At 38.5% G+C, this 20,722-nt stretch overlaps 1 protein-coding gene across 5 annotated transcripts in view; it reads left to right on the top strand.

The window, feature by feature from the left end:
* Window positions 1–20,722, top strand: part of CDK14 (cyclin dependent kinase 14) — a 610,838-nt gene that overhangs the window by 502,352 nt on the left and 87,764 nt on the right. The window lies entirely within an intron of this gene.

The raw sequence follows: 20,722 nt of genomic DNA, 5'->3' as shown, positions 1-20,722 counted from the left end.
TAGATTCCAAGAAATTGTTTAGCATCAGCAAGATCATATTTCCTAAGTATAATATAGCAACTGACTTTCTAATATAAATAACCTTGATGACAACCTTCAAGCTAGATAACACTAATCTTACAGGTTTTTTCAGTTTACCTATTTTTCCTCAGGCCTTGTGGGGAAGCTAAGTCCATGTTCACTTGGAATATGTATGTACTCTGCATTTCATTTCTATTCTCTCATCTGACCTCTCAAAACCAATGAAATACTTTTATTTATTGGTTTTGAAATTTGATGACATCTGAAGATCTGGGTGTCTCAAGTTATTCAGAGGTCTTTTATTGCAAACCAGACTGACTGTTAGTAAATCATTGCAGGTGGGAAAGTAGAGTAATGGGGTCACTCCTGTCTGACGAGCTTCACACTTCCAGCATGATGTTGGAGGAAAGGTGGATGGAGCTGCTTTGATTAAACAAAGTATAATTTGTCATAACAAAATTTTGTCTGTGGGGAATTTAAGGTTGTTGTTTCTCTTTTACTTTACTACATGTTTAATTTTAGACGCTGTCAATTATGGGAAAAAATAAATTTTATAATAAAAATGCCGTAAATCAGTGCTGTCAGCTGATAACAGAAGACAGCTATTTTTGTGAGGGACTCTTGGAAAGAATACATTAAACCCTTCAGTGGATTATTTGACAGATTTAGCAATTTATTTTGATTAAATTCATACTTAGAACACACCTGTATAATTATTTTTGTCTAACACAAGACTCTGCATTTGCCATTGGAAGAGTCAGTTCTTAATACCTAGAATCTCCCCTGGGAGGAGGCCCTGGGCTGGGAAGGAACATTCTGTGTGTTCCTCACTCTCTTACCCTCCTCCCCCCAACTTCACTGACCATTGGTCTGACATACTTTATTTAAGTGCTTTCATGTACCAGGTAATATATACAGTGTACAGTTCCTGCCTTGATTAAATCATCAAACACATTTCTCATAATTCCTCAAAAAGTTTTGTCCAGCCAAGTAACCATGAAGCAGTTGAATCTCTGTCTCTGAAGTAACAGGAAAACCTGGCAAATCTACTACACAGTAGCATTTGTGGAAGAACAGCCCGCAATTTAGCTAACCCTCCACTTCCCTCCTTCAGAGCCAGGATAACCTCCAGATCATCCAGGAAAATAAACGGCAATTTTTCTCTGCTTAGAATAGTCTACAAAAGACAGGGCAGGGGAGAGGGAGGTCTAGACACGATGCTGAGTGAAACTGCGTCCACTGTCCTCTTGTGGATGTGACCCCACACCGTGCACACCCAGCCCACACCGTGCACACCCAGCCCACACCAGTCGTTCATTTCTGCAGCTCATATTCCACACCTCCATCTATATGCCCAGATGGATGGCTTTTCTTTCTTGTTCAGTCATTTCATAGTGACTCGTGGGATGCCTCTCAGAGAAGACACTTTTGTCCGTTTATATTCCTCTATCTCAGGAGAAAATAGGTTATTTCATGTCTTTCAAAAAGAAAAAGAAGATGGAAGGAGTATTCAAGCTTTGCATTGCTTTCCCTTGTTCTGGCCACCTAAGATCTGAAGCCTTCCTTTTTCTGAGACGTACTGTTCATGTCACAACAGAAGGAGTTAATTTCATTGACAAAAATTAGGATGTGAGATCGTCTGCTGTTGCTGCTTTAAAAATTTTTTAAAGAAAAAATTCCCTAATTTTTTTCCTAAAAGATGGTAGATGCAGTAAATATACTTTTACTTCTGAGGGCAAATTAGAATCCTCCAGAATATGATTTTACACAAAATAAGAACACAGTTTTTCTTTAAGATATTACTTCGGAGATATTTCTTATTTGCATTTTCCATGAACATACATTTATATTTTTTATACCAAAACAAGATCTAAACTACTGAAGGAAATACTACATTTTTATGTAAAGTCTTTTTAATCATTTGCTAGAGTTACAGTTAATATCTTTCTTTTAATTTCTACCATCACATACTTTTTTTTTTTTAACTTAGAATTAATTCAAAGTCATTTAACAGAGTCCCACCCTTAGATTACTTTAAAACCATTTTGGGGAAAATACTAAAAGCTGAGCTTGAAGTAAAATTTAAAAAATAGAACCGTGCTGGTTTTGGTCCCCGTAAGTCTTATTTTGTTTGTTGCCTGAAGGTTTTAGTTCAGAAGACACTATGTAATAAAATCATCACTAAACATATTATAAAAATATGACTTTCTGGTCTCCCAGTGTTATGTACTGAATCCTTAAAGCCAGGATATAGCCTCCAGCCAGTTGGAACCCAGTGCAGTTTAGAGAGAACTGAGAATTCAGAGACATTAACTATATTATTGATTCTTCCTCCAAACGGACTTGTAACCTTGCAGCCATCATCGACATTTCAAACATCTCTCACTTCAGAGTGGGGTCCAGATTTGGAAGAATTGCATTTAAAGACTATTAAGCAAATGTTGGCTTTCTCTATCACTAACTAATTTGCTGTCTACAGCACAGTTACGAAACCAAAGCAATTGGTAAATTCTCTTGAACAGCAGTTCAGTAATTGGTTCAAAATAAAGTGAACTAATTTGTAAGAATTAATTGGAATTCAATTTAGATAGGTTAGTACAAGATGGGCAGGTTAATATACAAATGTAAGTCGCTGTTCAAAATTAAGTAACAATGTCATTAAAAATATGTATTAACACAGCTGTGGGAGCTGGTGAGTATGTTAACCTGCCTAAGGGGGTAAGACTTTCTAGAGAAATGAATTCTCACGTCGCTCTGAATGGCTGTCACAAGTGACCCAGTTTATTTTGGGACAACGTCTGCCCTAGGTAACACCCATGCAATTCCCCACTGACTTCATTTATACCAGTAACCATGGGCATAATTTTATCCTTTGAAGGATTTTTTTAGTATTCTGGGGAAGCAAAGCAGGGATAGGAGAAAAATATCAAAAGATTCAGCAGATATCTAAACTCAAAAGGACAATACAAAGAAGAAGTCTTAATTACAGGATTGAGAATAATAAATATATATTAATAAAGAAAAGAAAGTCCTTTCTTCCCTCCTAGGGGATTTTGGACTGAAGGGAGACAAATCTTAATTTTATAAATGCATGTTCCATTTTCTGGTGGCCTTCAAAACATTCCATTTTATTTCCTCGGAGTTAGAAAGACTCTCTCTATTTTTCTTCCAAATCTCTCTATTTATAGTTGTCTGACATTGGCATGCATGTGCAATCAACCAAGAATTTCAGCCACTTAAAAGCTCTTTTATTATTTTGGCTGGAGAAGAAGCCTTAGAATATGCTCTCCAGCAATGTTAAGGGTAGGATTCCAGGAACACATTTGCTTGTTTTGGAACTTTTTTAGCAGCTGAACAATTTTGGGGGTTTGAAAGTAGCAAAAAGAGAAGTAAGGATAAACCACAATGTCACAGAAGATGAATTTGGATAACACAGCTCATGGCTGGTAAAGCAGAGCATGTCCACAGACTTCGAACAGGTGAAGTCAACCTTGCCCTGCCCATGTGCTCTAGTTCTGCTTATAATCCTTCTTGTTAGTAAATCCAACTGGATTTCTCCTACAAATCCAAAAAAAAAAAAAAAAAAAAAGACGGTAATTTAAGATGTCCAATTAATTCAGAGACATTGTTTTGTACCTTGGTGGAAATGCAAAAATAGAAACTAAAACATTTACCCGCGTATATTTGAATGTACCAGCAGAATCCCAAACCCTAATTTAGGAGATTTTAGAAGTGTTTTCTGACTTGGTGTTCTTGAACTTTTTCTTGAGTATTTTATCTGATTTAATGGTTAACTTCCAAAGCATATTTTAAAAATGACATGCTAGATAATTGTGTTCCATGTGCGTAAAACATAATGTATTTAAAATAATATTTAGAGAAATAACAAATTTCACTTTAATTATATTGGTAATTCTCTATTATATTTTTCTTGTGATATCTAATTGCATCACATTAAGACTTAAGTCAGTGCCTTCTCAAGAAAGAAAAGTCCTGTTTGCTACTCTGCCTTATTGTTTTAAGTTGACCTAAAATTTTCTAAAATAATAATACACTGAAAAGTAAGTTCATGCTTTTGGTTTCTCTACTAGCTGCTTAGAAATGTTAGAGGAAGGTAAGCATAGTCACTGCCACTAGGTGGAGCAGTTGAGTCGAGCCAGAGTTTTAAATCCTCTTTCTACAGTTTCACATTTTTTTCATTGTTGATCATTTTTGTTATAATTCTGTTTACTTCAAAGTAGCAGTTTTAATTTATTTAGTGCCTGGAGATTTCTTCTCACAGTATTTTCAAAGAAATTGGACTTTACATCATCAATGCACTTTTTTTAAGGAGGGATTTATTGGGGTGACAAGCTCTAACGCAGACACTAGAGCAGACATTTTGGAATTTCATTCTCTTCACTCAGAGGATGAGCTGGAGCTGCGGTTGTCAACGTCCCAGCTCTGGGGATTTGAGTCCAGCATTGGGAGGCTACGTGGGGGTGTAGTTCCTCATCACACCCTGGTAAATACAGTTTTCAACACCTGGACAGTCTGGAGGCTACAAAGTCTCCTCCGCCTGCTTGACAGTCTCAGTTCAGAGAAATTTCTGGGGTCATTCAGTTTCATGAGAATAATTTATAAATGAATCATTAGTTCAGCTCCTGAAGCATTATGTAGATGTGATGTTGATCTGATCTGTTAAACCCCTTGCCACTCACCAGAGAGCAGTTCTTCTAGAAAACTGAAGAGTAGATTCTTGAAGGGGAAAAAGGGAAGGTCCTAAAATAGGACATGGTTTGCAGGAACTGGTGGGAGTCAAAGAAGACAGCATAAAGTTCTGTGCAAAGACACAGGTTGGAGGCAGACAAAGAGAAAGCTGCCCAAGAGAAAATGGCAGATCTGCCAAAGGCCCAGTCTGTCACTCAGAGCAGCAGCAGCATAAATACGATCACACGTGAGGCGACCTAGTCAGAGGCCTAACATACACCTGTGAGTCCGTAGTGCTGGCTGTGATGGGGGTGGTAGTGGTAATCAGACAGCCTTGAGTGATACAGAGTTGGCTTTCGTACACGTTGTCCCATCTTCATGTCCTTATAACAATATTGGGAGGTAGAGCAGATAGTATCATCTCCATTTTATAGCTTGAAATAAAAAAAAACATGCCTGGTGAGGTCAAAGGATCAGTGCTATTGAGAATTACAGTTTGGAAGATATGCCCCAGAGTGAATCTTATGAAAGAAATATTATCCATTTAAAACCCCTCATCTTTGAGTAGGCTTATCAATACCTGGATTTATTTTGTTCTCACTATGACTTTTCATTGGGAGAGCTCTTCTGGGACCTGGTGTCTTTCATTCCCAGTGGGAGAATGGGGGTGGAGTAGAAACCTGGCTTCCTCTATCCTGGGGAACAGTGTTTGCAGAAGGCTGACCACCCACACCATCAATTAGGGCCTCTCCTGAGCCACTGCTGGGTAATGTGCCTTTGGGATAAAGGCGAGTTTGTGACAATCCAAGTGCTGGAGATGACAGGCCTGCTGGCCACCCACTCAGGCCCTGCTAGTGAGACTTATCACCCATTCCGCACAGCTCCCACTACCCCCAGGGAATTATCCTCTCTCATTTTGTGTCATTGCCAGATTTCTCGTTCGTGTCTTTCTTTTTGTAGCAAAGAGTTTGCTGACATTAATAACCCTGGTGATGGCCAAGGGCAGGCCCCGTGCTGTTTGCTATCTTTCAGGCACGAATTTTTTATTCCCTGTCTGATAGAAAATATCCATCTTCTCTCTTACTAATTGGCAGTGTGTGCCAGGTCTGGGAGTCGGCTATAGCCATGGTTTTTCATCCTTTCAGATTACGTGTTAGACTCCTCATCCAAAAGTACACACTTCTGGTCTAAAACCTGCCTTCCGCCATCCAGCTCATTAAGTAGTAATACCCAACCACAATTCTGAAGCAGCACGGGCCAAATTTCAATCCTAGATCCACTACTGAACCATATACTATTCAGGATCCCAGACCCAGATTTTCCGTCTTTAAGACCCTTGGCAGGATTGTTGTGAGGAATGAGTGAGGTGCAGATATGGATGAACAGGGGCTTTCAGGAAGCACTAGCTTCTGGTTTTCAGCATGCCCTGCCCTCTCCTTCTAGTCCGAGCGCTTCATTCATTTCAAAATAAGCAGTTGTCCTTGAACATGGACACCACTGCTACATAGGGTCGGTCCCCAGACATCTGGAATATCCTTCTGTATTCCTTCTACCTTCCTGGGAATGTGTGCTGAGCTTCTTGGTCACGAAATGATTTTTAAAAAAATACTTGCCCAGCAGTTTCTTCCTAAGAGTGTTATGTTAGCAAATAGCATTGTACATAATTTATGTGAAACTGAGATTTATCCTAAGTTTTGAAATGCGTCTGTTAGACAGTTTTCCTAATTAAATTGCGAGAAGCCCATAGACAAACACTGTCACCAAGTTCAAAGCACCTGTGATGCTCTCTGTGCGTGAGCTGACGGGTAAGCCTGAACCAGGTGCACAGGGCCTGGGTGTTCGCTTGACCCAAGAATTTCACTGGTGACCCTAAAAGTAATCATTCTTGCTGTTTCTGGCTCCTAAATGGGCTGGATAGATGACTTATCTCTAGAAACACAAAGAATAAAGCCTGGAAGCAGCGCCTTAGTCTGGTTCACCAATCATCCCTGGCGAGCAAATGGGTAGGTGATGCCAAAGGAAACTACTTTGTCTTTCAGACACTGAGCCAAGTCCGTACCCGAAGGCACAAATCCCATGTTACCTTGTTATATCCATCACGGGAGTGACTTTAACGATAGCTTTTATTATGTCCTTAACAAAAACAACAAAGATAAGTTAAAATGCCTTAAACACACATATACTGTAATCCCCAAGTCAGTTACTTTTCTTATCTAAAAGAGCATTTTTAGATAATTTCAATATTTTGGGGATCTCAGAAAAATCCAGGAGTGGTTTACAATTTAAGTCTCATTGTGAGAGTGTGTGTGTCTGTGTGTGTGTGTGTGTGTGTGTGTGTGTGTGTGTGTGTGTGTTATTACCCAGACTGTAAATGAGATACGAGTCAATAGAAATTTTAACACAAAGGGATCAATATTCTGGCCCTTGCTGCATTAATGTACACCGTATCTTTGTGTATGTGTATGTGAATTCTCTGCCAGGCCTCAGCTGAATTTAATCCCTCCAGACTTGATATACAAACATAATGCCAAATAGAGAACTTCCCTTAAATTATTCAAATCTCCCCATAAGTGATTTCCCACTCTTCCTGCAATGGAAAACATTTGATCATAAATTCAATTAAATCAGCCATCATCTTTGTGATGTTTGTCCAGCTAAGTCCTTTAGTGACTAAACCAATAAACATCCCAGCTCTGTGTGTGTGTGTGTGTTCATGGCCTGACTGTTGGGGAAGAATTGATTTGAAGTAAAGATGAAGAGTGGTTCTCATTTCTTAGGCCAGATTTTGACCACTTTACTGTGGCCAAGATTTAAAAGATTAAACTCTTAGCAGAGATAAAATCATGTCTATTCCTTTGAATTCATTGGCTCTTACTTTCCAACTCAGGGTCTAGTTTTAATACAGTAAGTTTTAGATCCAAACTGACATACTTTGGAGATGTTAGTAAAAGCTGTTAAACCACTTTATTCTTCCTCTTCCTTCCACACCCTCTCCTCCCTTAAAACAAAGGAAAGGTGACTATTGACACTTTTAAGTTTCTCCAGGAAAATGCTGTTAGCTAATGGACTCTGGTACTATTTATGATTTCTCATGTTTATGTCAGCTGAAGAGGAAAGGTTTACTAGAGGCTTATAAATGTTGATTGTTTCTCATTTTATCCTAAAATCTTTCAGACAATAGATGCAATCTGCTGCCTCCCCTCTTTTTCACCATATCTTGACTGCCAATCCTATTAATTTGGATGTAACTGACCCTTATTCATGCATTGTCTTTACTTATGTTGTATCTGTTTGGCCTCTAGAGGGCAGCATGTTCTGGGGAAAAAAGGTTAGAGGACAGCTGCTTATCTCCATAAAGTATGTGAGATAAGAACTGATTTTTTTTTTTCCATTAGCAAAACAGGTAAGGTATCTCAGGTAGAGAAGTCAGTGCTGCTCCATGCTTTGATTGTCCATCTGCTGCTTTGGGTGTCTACCTGGACGGGGGACATCTTTACGAACTGGCTCAGCTACCTTGGAGGCCACTTAAAGATTGCTCCAGGTTCCATGCCTTTGTCTCCAACTGGAAATAAGCCTATGATTTTATTTATAAAGATGAATACAAATGGGATTTTTCCATTTGTCTCTCATTTCTTGTCACCTTTGACTGAAGTTTAGAATTTAAGTGGAATTGTACCCACAGTTCTAATTTATTTGGTGGTCAAATGAGGCTTTACTCTCTTGTCTTAGAATTCGGCAACGTTACATCCCTTACTTTTAGGTTGTGACCCTGAAGGAATTCTAATGTCTCTTATTTTTCCCAAGGAAGTAGAAAACGTTTCCACAGGGACATGATCCATCCGTCATGATTTTAGGCTCTTTCTCATAACGGGCCAGCAGATCCTTGACGTAATCCCTGACCTAGCCTTCCTCTCTGTAGGTACTGATTTTCTCAATCCAATCTCTGCTCTTTATCTAAAGAATAAAATCTTTCCAGTGTATAAAGTATGCATGTTTTTATTTTAGAAATTTCTAGAAGCTGCAGGAGATCTTTGAAAGATAGAGCAGTACTGTCTGGTAGATCTTGATGCATGATAGAAATGTTCTATATCTGCGCCGTCCAACATGGTAGCTTCCAGCCACGTGGGGCCACTAACTTAAAATATGGTTAATGCAATTGAGGACTTTCATTTTTATCGCATTTAATTTTAATTAATTAAAATTTAAATGGTCATGTGTGGCTTATGGTGACCAAATTGGAAAGTGCAGAACAGACCATGACTTCTGATCAGTTTATAACAAAATGTTTTATCAAAATATATTGTGAGGTGGATTAGATTTTGCAGCTAAAAACCTACTGCCCAGGCTTTTATTCTCTCACTTATTTCTTTCTCATATAGCTATAGGCTTAAATCCAAATCCTCTGACGCTGCCCCAGGATTTTCTCTCATAGAACATCTGAGAGATTTTCAATTTTCAAATTCTTCGATTTTGTTGAATATTGAACGTCTGTCTCCTGGGTTTCCAGAATGGGGTTTTAAAGCCTGGCATTTGGACAGCACTGATTGTGGGGGCACTGGCCATTTCACGGTCTCAGCTCTGTCACTTCTAGATCTGTTTTCCCCTAAATATAGAAGTAAAACTTGGCAGTGTGCTCAAGTGTGTCCAACTGCATACGAGCTTGACACAAGTTAGCAGATTTCCTAAATTGGAGTGTCCTCCCCCATATAGGTATGAAACAGCTATTTACACTGACTACAAATGAAGCCTGTGTTTGTGCCATTCTCTCTAAGTGACCTCGCTGTTCTTTTAAAATGTTCTTATCAGTTGCCAAGTAATCATTTTTTTAAAAATGCTTCCGTATTTTTACATATCATCTACAAATGCCTTAGTTTTCCACGTTATGCTGATATGGTTGGTTTTTTGTTTGTTTTGTTGTTTTTGTTGGTTTTTTGTTTTTGTTTCTTTTATTATTGATATTGCTGATTTTAAAACAAAGGCAGACTCTTTTTTTTTTAATAGTTTGTGTCATGCCACTAGCTTCTGCCTCCTGTTAGAGATATGAGTGAAAACACCCTTACCTCCATATACCTGGCAGTTCTAAGTCATTGGACCTAGATGATAATAAATGTGCAGCTTTAAATTCTGTTTATTTATCTTTCATTTCAGCTGTAAAGATAGAATCAGTGCTCAAGAAGATAGATAGTTCAGCAATTATGCCAGTTTAGGAGACCTTTAAGCCCAAATGGATATGGAATGGCACCCTTCCATTAGAAATCATTTTCTATAAAGAGCCAAATGTAGCATTAAAGGCAGGAATAAAGGAACGTGCAATGCAGAGGCTGTGCTCACTTCCAATAAAGACAGCCTCTGCCTATTCTTTGCACACCATCAAACCATGCTTTGTAGCTCCTGTGCCCCTGGATCCACAGCTGCCTTACACTAGGAGAGAGGAAAGCAAGGATGGTTGGTAGCCACGTTATTTTTTAAGAGACTGGCCTCTCAGAAAAGCTCAGGCACCCCTACACCAAAGGGCACGAGAGAGCAAAATAGAGAGGGATCTTGAGGTTCTTGTCAGTGCTTTGTTAGTAATGGGCGTTAAGACTGAGCTCTCGTGCACAAAGGCAGTTCCCTGCCATTTTAAGACTGGTTGACTTTCTGTTAATGGACATGTGAGTTATCTGCAGAGAAATCATTAGACTGAAGTTTTTCTAATGTAGCAACTGTTTCTGTGCTGAGAACAGCCATTTGCCAACTCCAGAAGCACTTTAGATTATTTGATAATAGTCATGCTACCATGTGCAGGTTCATATAGGTATAGAGAGAGAGAAAAATGAAAGGTCAAAGGCAAGGGCTTGGAACCAGGAGAAGAATAAGGTACCATGTCTTAACTTTTCTTGAGTTGGAATACACCCTGCAGGTTTGTAGCTAAAAATCATTCCTTAAATTGCATATTCTAATGTCAGAGGAAATGATGTCTTTTGACAGGAAATACATGAAATATTTTTTCTAAAAATTAAAAAAAAAACTCTCCTTGAATGGTTCTCATATTTGTAATACACATCACACACAGAGTAAGATAAATTATTTTTCAGGCCTCGAACCACAAAACCAGAACAAACACAACAAAAGATGTTTTCTCCATACTAACTTTGGCATCAGCCCTGGCCATGTAAAAAATTACAGTAAACCCTCTCCAAACACTTGCTGCAGTGACCCAGTATTTTAGTAGATGTCAGCTTGTTATTTTACAGTTCTGAGGGCCCTGGTTCAGATGGTTGTGAGTCACTCTTATTTGGGGAGCAGCTGAACAGAAGGGTTGGGAAGAGAAAAGGAGAAAAGAGACAGCAGAAAAGGTGACATGCTTTCACTGTCGTCTTGATAAATCTGGACTTGAGGTCAGCACCCTAGGGCCTGCTAGGCAGGAGGAAATCAAGACATAGAAGACCAGCCGGAGAAAGAACTATAGTCATGGTGAGCCATAGAACAAGAAAGACATTGGACACTTAGAAAGAGGACAAGTGTAGTCAAGGGTAAAGGGAGACTGGCAAAGAAGGTAGTACGCCTTGGTGGGTAACACTGCTAAACACGGTTACAAAATCTTAAAATAAGAGTCAGATGCTACAGCTTGTCTAACAACAGCACCTCCCAATGAGGTGTTTCCTACCAGAGAATTTTTAGGGACTCTGATTTGGGAAAGAATATTATAGTCTTAAAAGAATCCTTTTTACTGCTCTTCGTAGGATCAGTTTAATTTTTTACATGCATAGATGTGGTGAAGCACTGGCAGTAATATTTATCGTAAATACCAACAGCCACGCTGTTCATGGTGCACATAGATGTGCCTGAAGCATTGCCAAATGCTGTGTCTGCAGTATCTCATTTAGTCCTGAAAATAACTCTCAAATAATTTCTGTATTTTTCTGACAGTAACATTTCAGTTCTTTTATTTATTTATTTTTGCATGTTTTATATATATATATATTTGATTTACAGTGTTGTATTAGTTTCTGATGTACAGCATAGTGATTCAATTACACACACACACACACATATATACACATATTCTTTTTCATTGCATGTTACTACAAGCCATTGAATATAGTGCTCTGTGCTGTACAATAGGACCTTTTTGCTGATCTATTCTGTACATAGTAGTTTGTATCAGCCAATCCCAAATTCCCAATTTATCCCTCCCTTCTCCCATCCCCACCTGGTAAGTGAAAATTTGTTGTCTATGTCTATGAATCTCTTTCTCTTTTGAAAGTAAGTTCGTATCATTTTTTTTAGATTCCACATATAACTGATATCATATGGTATTTGTCTGTCTGACTTACTTCACTTAGTATGATAATCTCTGGGTCCAACCATGTTGCTTCAAATGACATTATTTCATTCCTTTTTTATGCATTTCAGCTTATTTTAGGAAATTTACTTCCCTGTGCTCAATTATATTGTAGCCTCAAGAACAAATCTATAAATATATCCCTTATTTGCCATTTTATACATAGCAGGACTGAGACTAGGATGAGGCAACTAAGGCACTCCCCTTGGTTCAGAATTGAAGGTGAAGCGCCCTCCAAAAAACGTAGTAATCAAGATAAATAACATTTTAATGCAATATTTTTTAAAAACCAAAAGATAACTTCAGTGTCTTCTATGCTATCTATCAAACAACCCTTCCTTAGCCCCCATCCCCCAGATCGTTAACCTCTACCTTCCTAAACACCAGTGCTGATAGGGCGATAGAGAAATGGGCCCATTTTTTTTACTGCTGATGCCACTGTAGACTGATAAACAGCATGGAAAACATCGTGGAAACATGTTAAAAGCTGCAAAGATACTCATTTGTGGCACATTCAAGAAATACGGTTTAGCACCATCTAAAAGCTCTTCCACTCAGAAACGCACAGACGAGGCCCCTGTTCTCATAGCGCTCGCCTTCTAGAGTATCTGGGACAATAAACAAGTAAAAATAAACAAAGGAATCTCAGAGAGTGACAAGTACATGGAGACAGTAGAACAGTCAATGTGACAAAAAGGAGTAGCACTGGCCAGCTATCAGTATATGAAGCCTGGGGTTTTGACCATTTTATTTGCTTGTATATCCTTTGTACCTATGACAGAGCTCATCACATAGTAGGTGCTCAAAAAGTACATGTTGAAGGATGAAGGTGCTCCGTGGTAAGGAGCACAGTGAGTGTGAGGAGAGGGGGAGGAGACGAGACTGGAGACTGGAGGCAGGGGCCAGGTCAGGAGAGGCCGTGCAGGCTACAGCTGGGATGTTACTTCACTTTCAATAGGAAGCCTGGGGAATTACGTTTATGACCTATTAATTTGACTCTTTAGAGCTTCTCCCAAGAAAATAAATCAATGGAATATACAAACCTAGTGCCCAAAGGTTCTCATTATATTATATATTGAATTTAAAAAAAAGACTTGGTACCAACTTAACCAAGATTAAGGGAATAGGAAGATGTTTAATAAGTCATGATTCATGAGCCCAGTGAAATATTACACAACAATGTTAGGGTGGTATTATAAGACTTTGAAAACATAGGGAATGCTTCGTATGATTTCTGAAAAAAGTAGAATAAAAAAATTACATGCATAAGGAACAGTTAAGTATCAAAAGCCACATGACTTTTCTTCCTAAGGATCATCAGGCCCTTTGTAGAGGACACGCAGCTGTTCAGTCTTAATCCAAGTCTTGTTTTAGACGTAAACACACAGTCCAGTTCTTCTTTACATCATAATGAAATCATGTATTTTCCAATTCCAGATTCAATGTCATAAGATAAAGAAGCTGAAGTGAGAATACCCAGAAAATATATTCTTCATTTGCCTGGTTAACCCATAAGCTCTGTCCTCACTGAATTTTCTTTCATATTGATTTAAATGGGAGAACTGTTTCATAATATCTTTAACCTACGAAACAGTAATTCCGTGGGGAAGGGTATAGCTTAGTCGTAGGGTTCAATCCCCAGCACCTCCATTAAAAAATAAATAAATAAAACCCTAATTACCCCCCCCAAAAAATTAAAAAATAAAACAAAGTAAAAAAACAGCAATTCCTTTTTCTTAAGGGGTAGGGAAACATTATCTCTTCTATATCACTATAGGATGCTAAACTGTATGTCGTTTGCCTTTTAAAAAAATTTCCTTTTTACATTTTTCTTATTACCTTGGATCATGTCCAGTCTCTAAGGAAATAAACATGTGAAGAAAGAGTTCTGTGGAATGTTAACTGTGCTGGTATTTTTCTTCCTTTTATCATGCCTCAAGATTCGCCAAAGTTGATATAAATTCACCATGCCTTCTTTAAAAAGCGTAACAGCAAGGCATTCTTCCTGTAGGAGTCGGACTGTAAAAGGTGATTTCCTTTTAGTCCATTTGGTTTAAGCCTGTAAAAAGCATTAAGTGAAAAATCTGATATATTTGTTAGGGCATTTATTGCATTACAAAGTTATATTTTAAGTTCTCAGTGAAAGGTTTATTGAGAACACAAACTTTAAAGAGCTTTTTTTTCAGGATTAAAGAATATTTTTTTTTCTTTTGGTGCAATAATATCACACAAAATGATACCTTTCAGAAGCTATTTTTAGCATTGTTTACAGGCGAAGGACACACTGTTCCATTCTGGTGAAGCAGATATTGGCTTCCAAAACCAGCCTCTGATGATGAGATTTGTAACTTCTATAGGGTTTCAGAGGCATGAAAGGCTGTGAAGTTACCGTTTTCCATTAACTCAGTTTACCATAATAGAGATACACCAATAAGGTAAAGTGTTTTGCACTAGTCTTTTAGAGTGAAAATGTTTTCACACTGCCCATGTAATCTGGACTAAGTATTTATAACTGATCCATCTGAAATGTAAAAACATAAGCCATTACTAAAGTTTAATGTGTATTGATTTCTTTTTTGACAAATACAGAATTGAATTTAAACTCCTGATGCAGTGTTTTATCATTAAAACATGAGAGTTGTCTTTTTCTGATAAAACAGTGCTATAATCAACCACTTTGAATTCAGGAAAATTGGACGATGTTTATTCTCTAAATAACACAAGTATCAAAAACATCACATGGGTAGAAAATTCATTAACAATTTGCTTTGCTTCACTCTTGATTTACTAAAAGTATTTTGAAAACTTGTGAAATAGGTAGAATAATATGGTCCTATAATTGGTTTAAACAAGTTACAGTAAGAAAAGCTTGGTATCTACAGCAGTCCTGTGAAGTATGGAGGGGTGCTCACTTTTCCCTGATCTGTGTCCAAAAGTCAGAAAGTTTATGAGTTGCTTGATGTCCTTCAGGTGACATTGGAATTCCATGTGGGGGAAGGTCATATGGTTATGAAGGTGTAGTGTTTATGACTGGACGTAACAATACACAAAATAACTAGGAAGTTCGAAATCAGTTCTGTTGAATGCATGTCCTTTGGGTTTTGAGGATATTCCACACTGATTTGTGAGTTTAGAATTTTCTTTTAAGTATTCCGTAAGCATTTATCCTTCTGACTACAAGGATTAATTATTATTCATGTATTTTATTTATTTATTTTACTGAAATAAGATAAATCCTTTTCTACCATGTCCTTCAGTCAGAGGATTGAAAAGTAATCCTGTGCGCTTCTTCTGCTGTTAACCACGTTATTAAAGTGAAATACTGAACAAAAACATAGAATATAATCACTAGTCAAGTAAATCTAGGAATTTTTTCTAAAATATTAATGTAATGCTTGACAGGCTTTTGCTATTCCTATGAAAGAAAAATGTCAGTGTTTGCAAACTCTAGCAGATCTTAGAGGAATTTTTTGAAATTATACTATTTAGGCAAGTAGAAATAGAGGTTAAGTGCCTATTGGTTATAGTGTTTCATTTAAGCCACTAAAAACCACGATTTCACAACTCTGAAAGTTACTGCTGCTAGGTACTGTAGAAGAACTGGAAAGGAGATTAAAGTGGAGTCTGCAAAAACAATGTATGAACTGGTTAACCGTTTCTTTCCTGTAAGTAAGTTACTACCTTTGTAATAAAGTAAAAGTAGGTCTAAATACACAGGGCTTTTGTTGAAAGGCTGTAACAAGAAGTTCACTTATATTAGCTTTTCTCCATGAATATTTTATTATAATATCTGCATCCATAAATTTATGAAATATACATATGAAAATCTATACCTTCATATTAATACATGGAAAAGGCTGGTATAATTACATAAGTTAACCAATTTTTAACAGCCAGACCACTCTTTATTTGATTTCATAGTGAACTTAAACATTCAAAGACATCTCTTTTTTCCTGGAGAGGGTAGAAAATTGTCATAAATAAAATCAAAGCTAGGAAATGTGGGGTAAATATTATCTAGCTAAGCTCTGAAATCCAAAGCAAGAATTTAATGTTTTCCTTTTTCTGGCTGACTTTTTGGCAGTTTATAATACTCTTAAGAGTGTCAGTGCTAGCGTTTTCAAAAACTCAATTCATTCACATCCTGCTGAGGGCTCTACAAGCACTTTCTGTACTTTTCCACCAGATAGAGTTTACTGCAAGGGCAACTATGTCTTGAGTGAGGGTTAGATCTGAAGGGAAGACCTAGCAGTGCAGATTAGAATGACTGGCTTTAGGGATTATTCATCTTGTTCATGTAAGGCTGGACTCTCCCTGTTGTCTTTATTTAATATAGGGCTGTGGAGGTGCTAAGCATATGGAAAGAATAGTCTTTATAGTGGTTCAGAATTAAAGGAAGAGAGAGAAATGTAGAAATATGTAAGGTGTCCTTAAGAAAAACCTTAAAGTAGTCAAATAATGACTTTACCAACCAGGTAACATACAGCTTGGGGGGTGTGGGGGTGTGTGTGTGTGTGTGTGTACACATATATGTGTGTGTGTGTGTGTATATATATATATATATATATATGCAATAAATCTTTGATACGACATGTAATAGACACCAAAGAATCAGAAATCCAGGTGCTCTCCATGTGGTAAGTAATGGCCCTTCGATTGTCTAGATCAAATAAAATGGTATGTGTGAAAGCACTTTGTAAACTGTAGAGCTCCTTACAAATAGCATTATCATTACACAGCATTTTGACAGTTAAGTGAGCTGACCATTATGGGAATGAGTGTTTGTCAGGGAGATTGTGTCCTTAAATAGTTTCACTTGAGTAAATGAATGAGAATTGAACAATTTTCTGTGCACAAAAGAACACAAACTATTTATGGAAACTAATATAAAAATGTTATCTGTTTACCTTGAGAGGAGGAATCTCATTAATTTTTTTTAACAGCTGTTTATTGACAAAGAAAGTCTCAGTGCTAAACAAGCCTGTCTTTATTATTTACGTAACTAAGAGCCTTGCCTCTCGTTTCGTTCCACGGCTCCGCACCTGGAGTTGAGAAGTTCACTGCACAGACCTACATCTTTCCTTGTATGAGTCTTTATTTTCCCCAAGAGCTCATTCCAGTGTCAGGGATTCCCTTCATGTTCTGCTTGACCAATTGCTAACCCCTCTTTGGCAAAATGAATAAATTCAAGCCTGTTTTCTACAAAATAAGTCACTTTTTGAAACATCAGAGCAGTTTTATGAACATAGTCCTCCCTCTAAGTCAGAACTTTGATAAGAAGGTGACTTAATGAGCATTCCGCTTTTGATGTGTAGACAGGAAGGAGCGCTGTGCCTGACAGATCTGGTCCGTGCAGCTGAGGAGGCAGACTTGTCTTGATGGGCGGGTGGGCGTCTTCACAAATCATTTTCAGGAGATGAGTCGTTGTGTCCAGTGGCCGGCGGCATGTTGGCATCTGTGCCACAGAGACAAGATGTGCACTGTCTAACGAAAGGACCCAGGCTCTCTGGCCTTGCTCTGTGCCGAGTGTGACAGCAAGTAAAGCAGGAGTGTAGAGACCCTCCACGTCACTCGCTCACTCAGTCGCTCTGTTTCCAGCCCTGGGAGACAAAGCACGCTGTCCTGCTTCAGTGCATGCAGTTCTTCCCCATCATAGAGTGCAAGTGAGAAGTGTTCTGCAACTTTCTGTCCTTTTTAAAATTTCCTTTTAAACTTTTCTATGGTAATAGTATCTCCACTGAATGCTTCAATAAGTAAACTGAACCTGTTACACCTCTGCTCATTATGTCCAGCCTTCATGAGCTAAAATGTTAATAAATCCCAGAGAAGATTTTTACAGAGATGTTTAGAAGTCAACTCTTAGGGGCAAAATGCAACTTGTAGTTGTTCTACAAGCAGGTGTATCATCAGTCTTAAAGGGGGTCTTTTGAAGCTACAATGTGAAAACAAACAAAAACCCCTTGCAGCCCTAGTTTATAAAAGTAGCTTTGAAAAGACATGGACAAATTTCTTTCCGATTTCAAAAATAAATAAATAAATAAATAAAAAGTCATCCTCTGGGATGTGTATGCTTGGAAGATGTTCCTTAAGGACCAGAATTTGACCTTAAGATGTTTTTGGCCCAAAATGATTGTTTACTTTTTAAATTCATGCTTCTCAGGTTAGGTAAGACTTCTGTGAGTATAAAAGTTAAGAGGGGAGGGTAATAGCTCAGTGGTAGAACACATGCTTAGCATGCATGAGGTCCTGGGTTCAATCCCCAGTACCTCCATTTAAAAAATAATTATTAAAAAAATTAATACACTCAGTTCTCCAGCAAGCACTGTCATTCAACAAGCGTCATGTTCCCACACTGTACCAACTGCCTTGCCTTATAGGAAGTAGCCCTCTTCACGTTGCCGCTGCCCAGTTCTTCCTCTTTTTTGCACCATCATTATCATCCTTCATTTTCAGTTTTCTCCTCTCTACTGTGACAGTTTCCCTTAGTCTGACAAAAGACTCTGGATTTGCTTTGCTCTTTGCCTCTTTTCAGGATAGCTTAGAAAGGTAGATGGGCTTTTAAAGCGGTCAGCTGATGGGTTGAGTGCAGAGAAGTGAGAGGCGCCATTGGATGGATCGTTGCCTCTGTGGCAGAGGGAACCGTTGTGTTTGGCCGGCAATGGCAGGTTCGTGCTCACCATCCTGGCCTCTGGTTCACACTCAGATTCCTCCTAGATTGGAAGACACGTAATTTTAGAGCTAGACAACACTTAGAGACCATCTGTTCCGTCGTCCTCAGAAAACTGCCCTGCACAAGGAATAAAGAAAATCTCCTGCCCTGTATTCATGGTTTAAAGCTTTTTTCACTATTCATGTTATCTTCTTTCATATCTTTTTTTTTAACTCAGGTTAAGTATGTGTGTGTGTTGCTTAGATAAAGACGAGGAAAATGATGAAAATTTATTATTATTAGAATAGCAAAATAATGTTATTTTCAACTGTATTATAAAAATATTTGCTTGACACTTACTCATGATATAAGATTCCACAAATACGTTTTGAATTCAGTAGAGATTGTTTCTCTTCATTGTCATCCAGATTTATAATTTTAAAATTCCTTACGGTTTTTCCCAGAGTTTCCACAAACAACAAACAATATCTTTTATTTTTTAAAAAATGAGTATGAAATGGACATGACAGTCTCCAGCCCCACGTCCCCTCCCCGGTCCACGTGACCCTGCTTGATTGTAGAGCTCACTGCGTTCGTCCCGTGCACTGACGTCTCGGTTCCGACAGCCTGAGGCAGACCCCACTCAGCGACCCAGGGTCCAGTGCTGAAATTCCTAGGAGGGCCTCACCGTTGGTAGTCGCATCTCTGCATTTTCTAGGACATCCCTTGAGGCATCAGGGCCCCCTTTGAATACAGAAGTCCCAATGTCAGTCGTGTCAGTCCCTCACAGGAGGTCAGCCCTCCACCCCAGATGTCTGAATGTTCCTTGTGAAAAACCTGCAACACCCCATCTCTCCAAACTGCTCCCTCTGCTGAATTTCCTTGACACGTCCCCCTGACCCACCCTCCCACCTCTCTAGATGGCCTGATGGACAGCGAGCTGAAAAAATTCTCTGGGGCCCTTTTATTAACCTCTCCCACCCCCAGCCTCAGATCACCACTGATCACTTTTCTGTTTCTGTAATTTTGCCTTTGTCGAATGTCATACAAATGGAATTATATTGTATGCAGCCTTTGGCTTCTTTCCTTAGGATAATACATTTGAGAGTCATCTATAAAGTTGAGTGGTGAAGGGATATTGTCCTGAAACAACTTAGGTTAGCTGGTTTTTGAGGCTTAATAGAGGTGACCTAAAAGAATTAGTTTTTTTTTTTTTAAGGCAAGAAAATAAAACCAATTTGATGATTATTCCAGGGAAAAAGATAGAAATTACAAATATAGATGATATTATAGTAGCTAATTAGATTATAGAAATTATAAATATATACCTATGGGGGGAAAATAGTCTCTTCTACTACCACTAAAAATCACCTAAAATTCTGGATAAAATAAAAGCATATCTATTGAAATGCATATGCATAGCTGAACCAAGAAGAAATTAAGTGAAATCTCCTGGGGTCAATAGTGAAGAAACCAAAGTGATAAGTAGGTGCTAAAGTTGCAGCTGCACTGGAGGTGTTGCTAAAACAGGAACGCGGGGCCACTTGGGGGGCCTGGAAACAAGGCTGTGGGCCTGAAAAAGGTAGGGCATAGGAATTGAGATTCCCCACAGAGAGTCAAGACCCTCAAAGCTCTTCAATCAGTAATGGGCTGGCTAAAAATGAAAAAGAAAGAAAAAAAGAAAAAAGTCTGCTTCCAGCAAAGAGAGACTGCGACGACAGTTGTTTGTGTTGCCTTTGGCTCTGAATGGGGATGAAGAAGTCTCCCCGAGAATGCTACAAGTTTAGGTTAAATTTACATAACTCACTTGGTCTCAGAAGCCAACAGAAAAATTTGGAGTACCTAGGTGTTGAAAGAGGTCCAGGGAAGCCAAAGAAAATCCCTATAGAGACACATATTCTCCACTCAGACCCCTCAGGGTTCCCACAAGTTAATGAAGCCCAGCATGAGCCCCACATCCAGGATTATAAGATGTGAAAAAGTCATTGTGGGTGAGGGTCAGTAGCAAAAGCAACACAACCGGACTCCCCCCACCTCGC

This window comes from Camelus bactrianus, chromosome 7 (genome assembly GCF_048773025.1).
Source record: "Camelus bactrianus isolate YW-2024 breed Bactrian camel chromosome 7, ASM4877302v1, whole genome shotgun sequence".
NCBI lineage: Eukaryota > Metazoa > Chordata > Mammalia > Artiodactyla > Camelidae > Camelus > Camelus bactrianus.
This window is presented reverse-complemented; position numbering and strand designations above follow the sequence as displayed.